The following is a 16,990-nucleotide window of genomic DNA, read 5'->3' as shown; positions in this document are numbered from 1 at the left end:
CCCCTGCTCTGGAGGTTATATCAGTACTGGAGCATTATAAGAGGAGCGGCTGATATTAGTCACATATGATGTAATGTCTCTGGAGGTTACCGTATTTTTCGCCCCATAAAACGCACTTTTTCCCCCCAAAAAATGGGAGGAAAATGCCCCTGCGTCTTATGGGGTGAATGCTGACATTTTTACAGGCTGCGATGTATGCGAGAGCGGGGAGGGACTGGGAGGAGGAGCTGGGGGCCGGCAATTGCGGCGGGGCCGGTGCAGTCACTGTACTCCGGCCCCGCCGCTCCAGTGCTGCAATATTCAAATATAAAATGTCTCATTCAATTAAAAGTGATTAAACATGCCCCCCCCTTCCCCACACTTTTAATATTACCATACACCCTAACAGCCGGGCGGGCGGCAGCATAACTCCCTAATGTCACGTGCCTGCGACGCCTACTTTATGAACCAAGCAGGCGGCGCAGGCACGTGACGTCAGTGAGTGACGCGCTGGCCGCCCGGCCTGCCTGCCTGCCTGCGTTGTACAGAAGCTGTTAGGGTTACAGTAATATTAGGAGTGAGGGGGCATGTGTAATAACTTTTAATTGAATGAGACATTTTATATTTGTATACTGGAGCGGTGGGGGGGGGGGGGTCTGTGAATGACAGTTTTATGGGGGACATCTGTGGATGGCACTGTTAAGGGGTGGGGGGTCTGTGGATGGCACTGTTAAGGGGTGGGGGGTCTGTGGATGGCACTGTTATGGGGTGGGGGGTCTGTGATGGCACATATATAACAGTGCCACCCACAGATCCCCCTCCATAACAGTGCCACCCACAGATCCCTCTCCATAAAATTGCCCCCCACAGATCCCCCTCCATAACAGTGCCACCCACAGATCCCCCTCCATAACAGTGCCACCCACAGATCCCCCTCCATTACAGTGCCATCCACAGATCCCCCTCCATAACAGTGCCATCCACAGATCCCCCTCCACAACAGTGCCATCCACAGATCCCCCTCCACAACAGTGCCATCCACAGATCCCCCTCCACAACAGTGCCATCCACAGATCCCCCTCCACAACAGTGCCATCCACAGATCCCCCTCCATAACAGTGCCATCCACAGATACCCCCCAATAACAGTGTCCGTCACAGATCCCCCCATAACAATGCGTCATCCACAGATCCCCCCCATAACAGTGCATCATCCACAGATCCCCCCCATAACAGTGCGTCATCCACAGATCCCCCCATAAGGCCTCATGCACACGACTGTTGTTGTGTTCCGTTCCGCAAAATGGGGTTCCATTGTTCCGTGATCCGTTTCCGTTTTTGTTTCCGTGTGTCTTCCTTTATTTTTGGAGGATCACCAGACATGAAGGAAAGTAAAAAAAAATCTAAGTCAAGTTTGCCATGCAAATGATAGGGAAAAAACAGACGCGGACACGCGGACGCGGATGACAATCTTGTGTGCCTCCGCGTTTTTTCACGGTCCCATTGACTTGAATGGATCCGCAAACCGTTTTCCGTGGAAAAAATAGGACACTCTCCCTGCTGCCCTGTGCATAGTACACATGTCAGCAGGGAGCTGACTATGGCAGCCAGGGCGTCAGTAGCGTCCTGGCTGCCATGGTAACCGATCAGAGCCCCGCAATTACACTGCTTGGGCTCTGATCAGAAGCTGCCACTGCCACCAATGAAGATAACTTGCCCATTAATTCAAATATAGCGACACCTGACCTCTATGAGAGGTAGCTGCGATCCGCGACAGTTAACCCCTCAGGTGCAGCTATATGATTTACCCCCCTCCTATATTTGAATTAATAACTGAGTTAAGATCATTGGTGGCGTAATGGTCACAGCCCCTCCCCTCCTCCTCCCCTCTTGCCTCTCACTGGTGGCAGCAGCGGCACAGGGGGGAGGGACCGCTTCCTTCTGCCCTGTGCTGCTGAGGGAACATTGATCGCGTTGATAGCAGCGCGATCCATGTTCGCGATTCGTTATCGGCATATCGGCAAGGTTAGATGCTGATACCGATAACTTTGAAAATCCTGAATATTGGCCGATAATATCGGTAAATCCGATAATCGGTCGATCCCTACCTGGGACCACTGCCGATCAGCTGTTTGAGAAGGCACCGGGGCTCCTGTGAGCGCTGTGCCCTTCTCTGTGATTTTTGTGGGCCATGTGACGTCACGTTCATTGATCAAGTGGCCAAGGAGCAGCTCAGCTCCATAGAGGTGAAAGGGGCTGAACATGATACCAAGCACAGCCGCTATACAATGTACGGCGCTGAGCTTGGTGAGCTGTGAGGAGGCCGGGGCACTACTGCCAGCACTTCAATAAACTTATCCTTCTGAATAGCAGGAAACATTTCCTTCACTTTGGATATTGTTTAGGCTGGCTGGGGGACTGGGTGGTTCATCTAGGACATGGAATGTCCACGTGTGACCGCTGTCTGACTCTATACTACTGACTGTACATAACAGATACAGTTATCAACTAAATGAGTTGCTTAAAGGGAGTCTGTCATCACAGTTTCACCTTTTTAACCCTTCCCATAGCTTTCGAGCAGCATTACAGTTGATAAAAACGTTACCTTTATAAGCAATCGTGGACTTATAAAACTGGCAAAAATCATCTTAGTAGGATATGCAAATAAGGGCTCGCAAGTGCCCAGGGGCGGTGTCAACCTCGTAGGTGCCCAGGCAGCTCTGCCTTATCGTCGCTTCCCCCCGCCCAGTCTTTCCCTCTGCCCGCCCATCTTCTTACTTCTTCTTTCGCCGAGATCCCGCGCCTGCGCACTCAGTCCATCGGCTGGTATGGCATCACAGTAATTAATGTGCATGCGCCGGCTAACGGACTCAGTGCGCGGGATCTCGGCGAAAGAAGAAGTAAGAAGATGGGCGGGCAGAGGGAAAGACTGGGCGGGGGGAAGCGACGATAAGGCCTGGGCACTTACGGTACGAGGTTGACACCGCCCCTGGGCACTTGCGAGCCCTCATTTGCATATCCTACTAAGATGATTTTTGCCCGTTTTATAAGTCCACGATTGCTTATAAAGGTAACATTTTTATTAACTGTAAGGCTGCTAGAAAGCTATGGGAAGGGTTAAAAAGGTGAAACTGTGATGACAGACTCCCTTTAAAGAGAAACTATTTGATATAGTGCAGTGCACAATACTGTTCTGTTTAGCATACTGTTACTGTATTGTGTGCTAAAATGCATACATTCATGTGTGCGAGACTGAAAATGAACAAGTTATATCTCCAGCTCTAGGGTGGGCCCCCAAAATCAATTCCACTGGTGGGCCCTAGGCACCCCAGTCTGACACTGTATACACTGGTCATATATAGTCTGAAAATTAGGTAAATTGGGAGCACATGGGATGCAAACAGACGCCCAAAGACAGGAAACGGAAGTGCGGTGCGTTCCACACTGGAACGCACCAGATCACTTCCGGTCCAGTCAGTGTCCGGACACTGCAACACTCATACTAATCACACATATCGCCATAAAAAACGGGGAAAGATAGAGCGGGCCCATAGAGAATTAATCATAGCCGCATCCGACATAATAATCCTGCCGCGGCTGGCGGAGGCAAACAGCTCCACTGAGGCTCGCACTAGCCATACCGGATATCCGGCATGCGGTCCACTGTGGAACGCACCAGCCCCAAACCAGCCCACTCAGCCTCCTACTACATTGGAGACAATACCTGCACGATTATCTTTTTCACCAACTACTTTCACGTGATTAGCATATATATATATGTATGAAATGTATACTGTATTATTATACATGTTTTTATTATATATTTACATTTTTTCTCTTTATTGGGTATTGTGATATATGAATTTTGTTATTTATTTATCATGGGTGTTAATATATGTAATTAATTATTATATATGTATTGTTTGCTCTATTTAGTTTTTATATATATATGTGGTTCCCTTAACCCCTTTAGGACTCAGGACGTATCGGTACGTCCTAACTTTAAATCGCGATTGCGGCGCGCCGGAGGTTAATCGCAACAGGATGTCCGCTGAAATCATTCAGCGGGCATCCTGTCACAACGCCGGGGGGGGGTCCCGTGACCCCCCCCGGCGTTGTGACAGGATGCCCGCTGAATGATTTCAGCGGACATCCTGTTGCGAGTAACCCCCGGCACGCCGCAATCGCGATTTAACCACTTACCGTCACGCTAAAGCTGAAAGGCGTCATCTCTGCGGCGCTCCCAGGTCACACTAACGCCGATTGGCGTCATCTCGCGTGAGCCGAGATTTCCTGTGAACACGCGCACACAGGAACGGAAGGTAAGAGAGTTGATCTCCAGCCTGCCAGCGGCGATCGTTCGCTGGCAGGCTGGAGATGTGATTTTTTTAACCCCTAACAGGTATATTAGACGCTGTTTTGATAACAGCGTCTAATATACCTGCTACCTGGTCCTCTGGTGGTCCCCTTTGTTTGGATCGACCACCAGAGGACACAGGTAGCTCAGTAAAGTAGCACCAAGCACCACTACACTACACTACACCCCCCCGTCACTTATTAACCCCTTATTAGCCCCTGATCACCCCATATAGACTCCCTGATCACCCCCCTGTCATTGATCACCCCCCTGTAAAGCTCCATTCAGACATCCGCATGATTTTTACGGATCCACTGATAGATGGATCGGATCCACAAAACACATACAGGCGTCTCCCTGGAGCCTTCCAGGGGGGGTGATCACCCCATATAGACTCCCTGATCACCCCCCTGTCATTGATCACCCCCCCTGTCAGGCTGCATTCAGATGTCCGTATGATTTTTACGGATCCACGGATACATGGATCAGATCCGCAAAACACATACGGACATCTGAATGGAGCCTTACAGGGGCATGATCAATGACTGTGGTGATCACCCCATATAGACTCCCTGATCACCCCCCTGTCATTGATCACCCCCCCCCTGTCATTGATTACCCCCCTGTCATTGATCACACCCCTGTAAAGCTCCATTCAGACATCCGCATGATTTTTACGGATCCACTGATAGATGGATCGGATCCGCAAAACGCATACGAACGTCTGAATGGAGCCTTACAGGGGCGTGATCAATGACTGTGGTGATCACCCCATATAGACTCCCTGATCACCCCCCTATCATTGATTACCCCCCTGTCATTGATAACCCCCTGTAAAGCTCCATTCAGACGTCCGCATGATTTTTACGGATCCACTGATAGATGGATCGGATCCGCAAAACGCATACGGACGTCTGAATGGAGCCTTACAGGGGCATGATCAATGACTGTGGTGATCACCCCATATAGACTCCCTGATCACCCCCCTGTCATTGATTACCCCCCTGTCATTGATCACCCCCCTGTAAAGCTCCATTCAGACGTCCGCATGATTTTTACGGATCCACTGATAGATGGATCGGATCCGCAAAACACATACAGGCGTCTCCCTGGAGCCTTCCAGGGGGGGTGATCACCCCATATAGACTCCCTGATCACCCCCCTGTCATTGATCACCCCCCCTTTCAGGCTGCATTCAGATGTTTGTATGATTTTTACGGATCCACGGATACATGGATCGGATCCGCAAAACACATACGGACATCTGAATGGAGCCTTATAGGGGGTGATCAATGTCAGGGGGGTGATCACCCCATATAGACTCCCTGATCACCCCCCTGTCATTGATCACCCCCCTGTCATTGATCACCCCTCTGTAAGGCTCCATTCAGACATTTTTTTGGCCCAAGTTAGCGGAATTATTATTATTTTTTCTTACAAAGTCTCATATTCCACTAACTTGTGTCAAAAAATAAAATCTCACATGAACTCACCATACCCCTCACGGAATCCAAATGCGTAAAATTTTTTAGACATTTATATTCCAGACTTCTTCTCACGCTTTAGGGCCCCTAGAATGCCAGGGCAGTATAAATACCCCACATGTGACCCCATTTCGGAAAGAAGACACCCCCAGGTATTCCGTGAGGGGCATATTGAGTCCATGAAAGATTGAAATTTTTGTCCCAAGTTAGCGGAAAGGGAGACTTTGTGAGAAAAAAATAAAAAATATCAATTTCCGCTAACTTGTGCCCAAAAATTTTTTTTTCTATGAACTCGCCATGCCCCTCATTGAATACCTTGGGGTGTCTTCTTTCCAAAATGGGGTCACATGTGGGGTATTTATACTGCCCTGGCATTCTAGGGGCCCCAAAGCGTGAGAAGTCTGGTATCCAAATGTCTAAAAATGCCCTCCTAAAAGGAATTTGGGCACCTTTGCGCATCTAGGCTGCAAAAAAGTGTCACACATCTGGTATCGCCGTACTCAGGAGAAGTTGGGGAATGTGTTTTGGGGTGTCTTTTTACATATACCCATGCTGGGTGAGATAAATATCTTGGCAAAAGACAACTTTTCCCATTTTTTTATACAAAGTTGGCATTTGACCAAGATATTTATCTCACCCAGCATGGGTATATGTAAAAAGACACCCCAAAACACATTCCTCAACTTCTCCTGAATACAGAGATACCAGATGTGTGACACTTTTTTGCAGCCTAGGTGGGCAAAGGGGCCCATATTCCAAAGAGCACCTTTCGGATTTCACAGGTCATTTTTTACAGAATTTGATTTCAAACTCCTTACCACACATTTGGGCCCCTAGAATGCCAGGGCAGTAGAACTACCCCACAAGTGACCCCATTTTGGAAAGAAGAGACCCCAAGGTATTCCGTGATGGGCATAGTGAGTTCATAGAACTTTTTATTTTTTGTCACAAGTTAGTGGAATATGAGACTTTGTAAAAAAAAAAAAAAAAAAAATCATCATTTTCCGCTAACTTGTGACAAAAAATAAAAAGTTCTATGAACTCACTATGCCCATCAGCGAATACCTTAGGGTGTGTACTTTCCGAAATGGGGTCATTTGTGGGGTGTTTGTACTGTCTGGCCATTGTAGAACCTCAGGAAACATGACAGGTGCTCAGAAAGTCAGAGCTGCTTCAAAAAGCGGAAATTCACATTTTTGTACCATAGTTTGTAAACGCTATAACTTTTACCCAAACCATTTTTTTTTTACCCAAACATTTTTTTTTTATCAAAGACATGTAGAACAATAAATTTAGAGAAAAATTTATATATGGATCTCGTTTTTTTTGCAAAATTTTACAACTGAAAGTGAAAAATGTCATTTTTTTGCAAAAAAATCGTTAAATTTCGATTAATAACAAAAAAAGTTAAAATGTCAGCAGCAATGAAATACCACCAAATGAAAGCTCTATTAGTGAGAAGAAAAGGAGGTAAAATTCATTTGGGTGGTAAGTTGCATGACCGAGCAATAAACCGCTAAAGTTGTGGAGTGCCGATTTGTAAAAAAGGGCCTGGTCTTTAGGGGGGTATAAACCTGTGGTCCTTAAGTGGTTAAAGTTAAGACGTACCGATACGTCCTGAGCCCTTAAAGGGTTTCTATCACTTCGTATGACATATTTAGGTGTCAGACACTAGCGATCCGCTAGTGTCTGCTCTGCCCAACCATCCTAATATGATAGGTTTTGGGGCAGCCGTTTTGCTAAAATAACAACTTATATCTATATGCTAATGAGCCTCTAGGTGCTATGGGGGCGTCATTAGCACCTAGAGGCTCCGTCTACCTTCATAAACTGTCGCCGCCCAGCGCGTCCCTCCAGCCCGCCCATCTCCTGCTGAATGCGATCCTCTCCATGCGCGTCTCTGTTCTGCGCATGCGCAATGAATGTCTGACCGCTTCCCTGCTCAGACATCTCCACTGCGCCTGCGCCGATGACATCATAGTGCTCCGAGGAACAGGCGTAGTGGAGATGTCTGAGCAGGGAAGCGGTCAGACATTCATTGCGCATGCGCAGAACAGAGACGCGCATGGAGAGGATCGCATTCAGCAGGAGATGGGCGGGCTGGAGGGACGCGCTGGGCGGCGACAGTTTATGAAGGTAGACGGAGCCTCTAGGTGCTAATGACGCCCCCATAGCACCTAGAGGCTCATTAGCATATAGATATAAGTTGTTATTTTAGCAAAACGGCTGCCCCAAAACCTATCATATTAGGATGGTTGGGCAGAGCAGACACTAGCGGATCGCTAGTGTCTGACACCTAAATATGTCATACGAAGTGATAGAAACCCTTTAAGGACTTGGGAAATAGGGCGTACCGGTACGTCCTAAGTCCTAAAGGGGTTAAGGGAACCACATATATATATAAAAACTAAATAGAGCAAACAATACATATATAATAATTAATTACATATATTAACACCCATGATAAATAAATAACAAAATTCATATATCACAATACCCAATAAAGAGAAAAAATGTAAATATATAATAAAAACATGTATAATAATACAGTATACATTTCATACATATATATATATGCTAATCACGTGAAAGTAGTTGGTGAAAAAGATAATCGTGCAGGTATTGTCTCCAATGTAGTAGGAGGCTGAGCGGGCTGGTTTGGGGCTGGTGCGTTCCACAGTGGACCGCATGCCGGATATCCGGTATGGCTAGTGCGAGCCTCAGTGGAGCTGTTTGCCTCCGCCAGCCGCGGCAGGATTATTATGTCGGATGCGGCTATGATTAATTCTCTATGGGCCCGCTCTATCTTTCCCCGTTTTTTATGGCGATATGTGTGATTAGTATGAGTGTTGCAGTGTCCGGACACTGACTGGACCGGAAGTGATCTGGTGCGTTCCAGTGTGGAACGCACCGCACTTCCGTTTCCTGTCTTTGGGCGTCTGTTTGCATCCCATGTGCTCCCAATTTACCTAATTTTCAGACTATATATGACCAGTGTATACACACCACCATTATCCCTTGAGAAAGCGACCGCTAAACACGTGTTGGGATCCAGGACTGTCTTGGTCTGTATATATCTTGACTGCATTTATCTTTTATATGTTATTTGTACTTTGTGGCACTATGCACTTTATATACTAACTGTGGGCTGTAATTTATTATCTTTTTCTCACAGCCTGGGAGTTTTATTGCAAGTTATATGTATTATAATGTGACAGACCTGTGGATATCAATCCTGTGTGATTAAATGCTGCTAATATATATGGATTTCTATGTTTTATACAAGTGCATGTCCAATAAAAAATTTGTGATTCTATATTACATGCTGTTCTGAGTCTAGTTTTGGGTATTTATCCCCGTTACAAGGACAACATACCGTCCTTAATTCCATCACTGGAGCGTGATCGTAAGATGCGCGAGTACAAGCGCACGCTGGTAGACGCGCTGCTGCTGGCATTCCGACCTGACAGCTTGTTCACAGTGGAAGCACAAGGCGATGGCAGAGGACGAGGAAGAGGTCGCCAACGCAGCTGGGGCACCGCCAGCACCTCAGAAGGCAGGGTTTGCATGGCCGAAATGTGGAAAAGCTTTGTCAGCACGCCACAACAACCAGCACCACCAGCTGATATGTAACGTCTTAGCAGGAGGCAGCATTTCACCAACATGGTGGAGCAGTATGTGTGCACACGCCTACACGTACTGAATGATGGGTCTGCCCCCTTTAACTTCTGGGTCTCCAAATTGGGTCACATGGCCTGAGCTTGCCCTTTACGCCTTGGAGGTGCTGGCCTGCCCTGCAGCCAGTGTATTATCTGAACGTGTGTTTAGCATGGCAGGGGGCCGCCTGTCCACAGCCAATGTGGACAAGCTCACGTTCATTAAAATGAACCAGGCATGGATCCCTCAGGACTTGTCCGTACCTTGTGCAGATCAGACATGTATACCGGCACTAAGCAGCCATTGTTATACTGCAGCGCAATTTCTCATGTTTGTATTTTGGATATTTCACACTCTTTTGGAGTGTACCTTAATTTTACAAAATTAAATTGAAACCAAAAACCTGTGTTGGCTATCTCGTCCTTCTCCACCGCCGCTTCCACCTACTCCGCTACGTCCACCGCCTCCTCAAACTCCTACTCCATATGGAACTCCACCTCATAAATCATTTTTTTTTTTTTTGTACGTGTTTTATTTTATATAATTTCACTACTTTTGTCATTTACATTTTCTGGTGAACTTCACCAATTTTTTAGTGTATAGTACCACTGCTATACCTAGTAGGCTGGTTAAAAAAATAAATAAATTGTCATTAACATTTTCGAGTGAAATTCACAAATTTTTGGGTGTATAGTACCACTGCTATACCTAGTAGGCCGGTTAAAAAATAAATAAATTGTCATTAACATTTTCTGGTGAAATTAACAAATTTTTGGGTGTAAAGTACCACTGCTATACCTAGTAGGCCGGTTAAAAAAAAACACATTGTCATTAACATTTTCGGGTGAAATTAACCAATTTTTGGCTATGTATTAACTCTGCTATACCTAGTAGGCCGGTAAAAAATAAAAATAAATTGTCATTAACATTTTCTGGTGAAATTAACAATTTTTTGGGTGTATAGTACCACTGCTATCCCTAGTAGGCCGGTTAAAAAAAAAAAATTATTGTCATTAAAATTTTATGGTGAAATTCACCAATTTTTGGGTGTATAGTACCACTGCTATACCTAGTAGGCCGATTAACAAAAAAAAATTATTTGTCAGTTACATTTTCAGTTGAAATTCAACAATTTTTGGGTGTGAAGTACCACTGCTATACCTAGTAGACAGGTTAAACAATAAAACAATTTGTCTGTTACATTTTATGGTAAAATTCACCAATTTTTGGGTGTGATGTAGCACTGCTATACCTAGTAGGCCGTTTAAAAAAATAAAAAAATTGTCAGTTAAATATTCGGGTGAAATTCACAAATTTTTGGGTGTATAGTACCACTGCTATATTTAGTAGGCCGTTTAACAAAAAAAAAAATTGTCAGTTATATTTTTGGGTGAAATTAACCAATTTTTGGGTGTGATGTACCACTGCTATACCTAGTAGGCTGGTTAACAAAAAAAAAATAAAAAATTGTCAGTTACATTTTCTGGTGAAATTCAGCAATTTTTTGTTGTGAAGAACCACTGCTATACCTAGTAGACCGGTAAAAATTTTTTAAATAAAATTGGCAGTTACATTTTCTGGTGAAATTCAGCAATTTTTTGGTGTGATGTACCACTGCTATACCTATTAGACCGGTAAAAAAGAAAAAGAAAATTTGTCCATTACATTTTATGGTCAAATTAATCAATTTTTGGGTGTAATATACCTAGTTGACAGCTTAATAAATTTCAATAATTTATATTTTACATTTTCGGGTGACAATAAACAATTGTTTTCTGTCATAGACCCCTGCTCTACCAAGTAGACAGGTTAATTAATTTCTGTAATTTTTCTGTTACATTCTTGGGTTGACATTATACAATTTTAGATGTGAATAAACCCCTGCTCTGCATAGGTGACAGGGAATAAAATTTCTGAAATGCTTCTTTAAGGCTGGTTTCACACGGGCGTTGCGGGAAAATGTGCGGGTGCGTTGCGGGAACACCCGCGATTTTTCCGCGTGAGTGCAAAACATTGTAATGCGTTTTGCACGCGCGTGAGAAAAATCGCGCATGTTTGGTACCCAAACCCGAACTTCTTCACAGAAGTTCGGGTTTGGGATCGGTGTTCTGTAGATTGTATTATTTTTCCTTATAACATGGTTATAAGGGAAAATAATAGCATTCTGGATACAGAATACATAGTTAAATAGCGCTGGAGGGGTTAAAAAAATAAAAATAAAATTTAACTCACCTTAATCCACTTTACCGCGGAGTCGGCATCTCCTTCTGTCTCCTTTCTTCAGGACCTGGGTAAAAGACCTGTGGTGACGTCACTCCGGTCATCACATGATCCATCACATGATCTTTTACCATGGTGTTGAATCATGTGATGGATCACGTGATGACCGGAGTGACGTCACCACAGGTCCTTTACCCAGGTCCTGAAGAAAGGAGACAGAATGAGAAGCCGGGCTCCGCGGTCAAGTGGATTAAGGTGAGTTAAATTATTATTATTTTTTTTTTAACCCCTCCAGCGCTAGTTTACTACGCATTCTGTATTCAGAATGCTATTATTTTCCCTTATAACCATGTTATAAGGGAAAATAATAATGATCGGGTCTCCATCCCGATCGTCTCCTAGCAACTGTGCGTGAAAATCGCACCGCATCGCACCGCACCGCACTTGCTTGCGGATGCTTGTGATTTTCACGCAACCCCATTCACTTCTATGGGGCCTACGTTGCGTGAAAAACGCAGAATATAGAGCATGCTGCAATTTTCACAAAACGCACAAGTGATGCGTGAAAATCACCGCTCATGTGAACAGCCCCATAGAAATGAATGGGTCGGTATTCAGTGCGGGTGCAATGCGTTCAACTCACGCATCGCATCCGCGCGGAATACTCGCCCGTGTGAAAGGGGCCTAATTAATGCGTGCCACCTCCTTTGATTCAATGCTTGAACTTAAACAAGTTGTACCACATTTAAGCTTCAATACTTTGTCCCACATTTCCGCTATACTCTTTTGGCCAACATTTGCACCTCAATAGCTTTTCCCACAATTCCGCTTGACTCTTTTGGCCCACATTTGGGCTTCTGTAATTTGTCCCACATTTGCGCCTCAATAGCTTTTCCCACATTTCTTCTCGATCCCAAATTATTCTTATAAATTTATCTCCCTTAAATTTGGTCTCTTTTTCTCATGCTCCCTCTGCGGCCTGGAACCCTGATTTCCCGCCACCAGTAATCACCATGGTAGGCGCATAAAAGAACATCGAAAGTTGATAGAGCAAATATCAAATTGGATCGTGAACATCACGGGGACGTGCGACATGGTGGGGCAGTAAGTATGCACACGCCTACACGAACTTACTGACAGGGGTCAGCCCCTGCAACTTCTGGGTCTCCAAATTGGGCACATGGCCTGAGCATGCCCTTTACGCCTTGGAGGTGCTGGCCTGCCCTGCAGCCGGTGTATTGTCTGAACGTGTGTTTGGCATGACTGGCGGGTTATATTTCCCAAAGTTCTAGGGTGTACCCTAATTTAAAAAAAAAAATAATAATTTTAAAACAAAAAGCAGTATAGGCTACCTCCTCCTCCACCGCCACTTCCACCTACACCGCCACATCCACCGCCTCCTCAACCTCCTACTCCATATGGACCTGGTCCTCCTAGATCAAGATTATTATTTTTAATTTTTACATATTTTATGTTATTTAACCCCTTAAGGACCGGGCTCATTTTCACCTTCAGGACCAGGCCATTTTTTGCAAATCTGACCAGTGTCACTTTATGTGGTGATAACTTTAAAAAGCTTAGACTTATCCAGGCCATTCTGAGTGTGTTTTTTCGTCAAATATTGTACTTCATGACACTGGTAAAATGGAGTCCAAAAAATTCATTTTTATTTATTAAAAAATACCAAATTTGCTGAAAATGTTGAAAAATTTGCAAATTTCCAAGTTTCAATTTCTCTACTTCTATAATACATATTAATACCTACAAAAATAGTTATTACTTTACATTTCCCATATTTCTACATGATAGGATCATTTTGGGAATGACATTTTATTTTTGGGGGACGTTACAAGGCTTAGAAGTTTAGAAGTAAATCTTGAAATTTCTCAGAAATTTTCAAAAACCAACTTTTTAAGGACCAGTTCAGGTCTGAAGTCACTTTGTGAAGCTTACATAATAGAAACCACCCAAAATGACCCCATTCTCAAGGTATTTAAAACTGATTTTACAAACGTTGTTAACCCTTTAGGTGTTCCACAAGAATTAATGGAAAATAGAGATACAATTTCAAAATTTCACTTTTTGGCAGATTTTCCATTTAATTTTTTTTTTTTCCAGTTACAAAGCAAGGGTTAACAGCCAAACAAAACTTATTATTTATGACCCTGATTCTGTAGTTTACAGAAACACCCCATATGTGGTGGTAAACTGCTGTACGGGCACACGGCAGGGCGCAGAAGGAAAGTGTAACGGGGTGCCGAAGGCACACTCGGTCTCCCATCAGCCGTAGATGTGCTGCTTAGCTTCTGGAGCGATGATCTGTGTTTGACCTCGTTCCCAGGGCGGCTTTGCTAGCTGGGAGGCTCCCTGCTCCTAGGTCTGCCTTGAGCGCCAAGCTGATCACTCGGTGATCGACTGGTCGGTCTGTCGGTCATGTGACGCTGGCCACGTCACATGACCCTCACTCCCCACTATAAATACAGGCAGCCTGCTGGCCACAGGTTGCCTGTTAATTTAGGTTCCTGGCAGTTGTTGGATACCTGTGTACTTACCTGATCCTGTTCCCTGACGATCCTTTGCCTGCTCCTCCTGTACTGCGCATCCTTCCTGGTATATTGACCTCGGCTTCCACCTGACTATTCTTTGCGGTCTCCTTTGGTACTTCTCGACTCTCCTGGTATTCATGACCCCGGCTTCTTCTGACCTTTCTTTTCTTATCCCTCTGTACTGCGTTGTCTTCTTGGTTTTGACCCGGTCCGTTCACTATCCGTTATTTGTCTTGTCTGTCCTTCCCGCACGTATACTAAGTTAGGGACTGCCGTCCAGTTGTCCCCTGTCATCAGGACTCGTGAGGCAAGTAGGCAGGGCCAGGGGTGAGGGTGGAGCGCACTGGTCACTATCATCCCCACTGTGTGTGTGTGTGTGTGTGTGTGTGTACGTGACCGTTACAGAAAGGAATGCCATATGGTTTTGGAAGGCAGATTTTGCTGGACTGTTTTTTTTTATACCATGTCCCATTTGAAGCCCCCCTGATTCACCCCTAGAGTAGAAACTCCATAAAAGTGACCCCATCTAAGAAACTATACCCTTAAAGGTATTCAAAACTGATTTTACAAACGTTGTTAACCCTTTAGGTGTTCCACAAGAATTAATGGAAAATAGGGATACAATTTCAAAATTTCACTTTTTTGCAGATTTTCTATTTTAATATTTTTTTCCAGTTATAAAGCAAGGGTTAACAGCCAAACAAAACTCAATATTTATGGCCCTGATTCTGTAGTTTACAGAAACACCCCATATGTGGCCATAAACTGCTGTACGGGCACACGGCAGGGCGCAGAAAGAAAGGAATGCCATACGGTTTTTGGAAGCAGATTTTGCTGGACTGTTTTTTTTGACACCATGTCCCATTTGAAGCTCCCCTGATGCAACCCTAGAGTAGAAACCCCAAAAAAGTGACCCCATTTTTCAAAACTACAGGATAGGGTGGAAGTTTTGTTGGTACTAGTTTAGGGTACATATGATTTTTGGTTGCTCTATATTAAACTTTTTGTGAGGCAAGGTAACAAGAAATAGCTGTTTTGGCACCGATTTTTTTTTTTTTTTCTTATTTACAAAATTCATCTGACAGGTTAGATCATGTGGTATTTTTATAGAGCAGGTTGTCACGGACGCGGCGATACCTAATATGTATACAATTTTTTTTATTTATGTAAGTTTTACACAATGATTTCATTTTTGAAACAAAAAAAATCATGTTTTTGTGTCTCCATAGTCTGAGAGCCATATTTTTTTTCAGTTTTTGGGTGATTATCTTAGACAGGGTCTCATTTTTTGCAGGATGAGATTACGGTTTGATTGGCACTATTTTGGGGTGCATATGACTTTTTGATCGCTTGCTATTACACTTTTTGTGATGTAAGATGACAAAAAATGGCTTTTTTTACACCGTTGTTATTTTAATTATTTTATGGTGTTCATCTGAGGGGTTAGGTCATGTGATATTTTTATAGAGCCGGTCGATACGGACACGGCGATACCTAATATGTATACTTTTTTTTATTTATGTCAGTTTTACACAATAATATCATTTTTGAAACATAAAAAAAATCATGTTTTAGTGTCTCCATACTCTGAGAGCCATAGTTTTTTAATTTTTTGGTCGATTATCTTAGGTAGGGTCTAATTTTTTGCGGGATGAGATGACGGTTTTATTGGCACTATTTTGGGGTGCATATGACTTTTTGTTCGCTTGCTATTACACTTTTTGTGATGTAAGGTGACAAAAAATTGTTTATTTAGCACAGTTTTTATTTTTTATTTTTTACGGTGTTCACCTAAGGGGTTAGGTCATGTGATATTTTTATAGAGCCGGTCGATACGGATGTGTCGATACCTAATATGTATACTTTTTTTTATTTATGTACGTTTTACACAATAACAGCTTTTTTAAAACAAAAAAAATGATGTTTTAGTGTCTCCATATTCTGAGCCATAGTTTTTCAGTTTTTGGGCGATTGTCTCAGGTAGGGGCTCATTTTTTGCGGGATGAGGTGATGGTTAGATTGGTACTATTTAGGTGGGCGTACGCCTTTTTGATCGCTTGCTGTTGTACTTTTTGTGATGTAAGGTGACAAAAATTGTTTATTTAGCACAGTTTTTATTTTTTATTTTTTACGGTGTTCATCTGAGGGGTTAGGTCATGTGATACGTTTATAGAGCTGGTCGATACGGACGCGATGATACCTAATATGTCTATATGTCTTTTCCCAATTTTTGACAAATTTTTTTACTTTTTTTTGGAAAAGGACGCTTTTTTATTTTTTACTTGAAACTTTAAATTTTTTTGTAAAACTTTGATTTTAATAACTTTTTTTCTTTCACTTTATTATTTTTCCCACTCTGGGACTTTAACATTACAGGGTCTGATCCCTGTTTCAATGCATCACGATACATTTGTATTGTGCTGTATTGAACTGTTAGTGTCTTACACTGTAAGGCTGAGTTCACACGGGCGTTGCGGGAAAAGGTGCGGGTGCGTTGCGGGAACATGCGCGATTTTTACGCGCGAGTGCAAAACATTGTAATGCGTTTTGCACTCGCGTGAGAAAAATCGCGCATGTTTGGTTCCCAAACCCGAACTTCTTCACAGAAGTTCGGGCTTGGGATCGGTGTTCTGTAGATTGTATTATTTTCCCTTATAACATGGTTATAAGGGAAAATAATAGCATTCTGAATAAGAATGCATAGTAAAATAGGGCTGGAGGGGTTAAAAACATAATAATAAAAATTAA

This window comes from Bufo bufo, chromosome 7 (genome assembly GCF_905171765.1).
Source record: "Bufo bufo chromosome 7, aBufBuf1.1, whole genome shotgun sequence".
NCBI classification, from domain to species: domain Eukaryota; kingdom Metazoa; phylum Chordata; class Amphibia; order Anura; family Bufonidae; genus Bufo; species Bufo bufo.
This window is presented reverse-complemented; position numbering follows the sequence as displayed.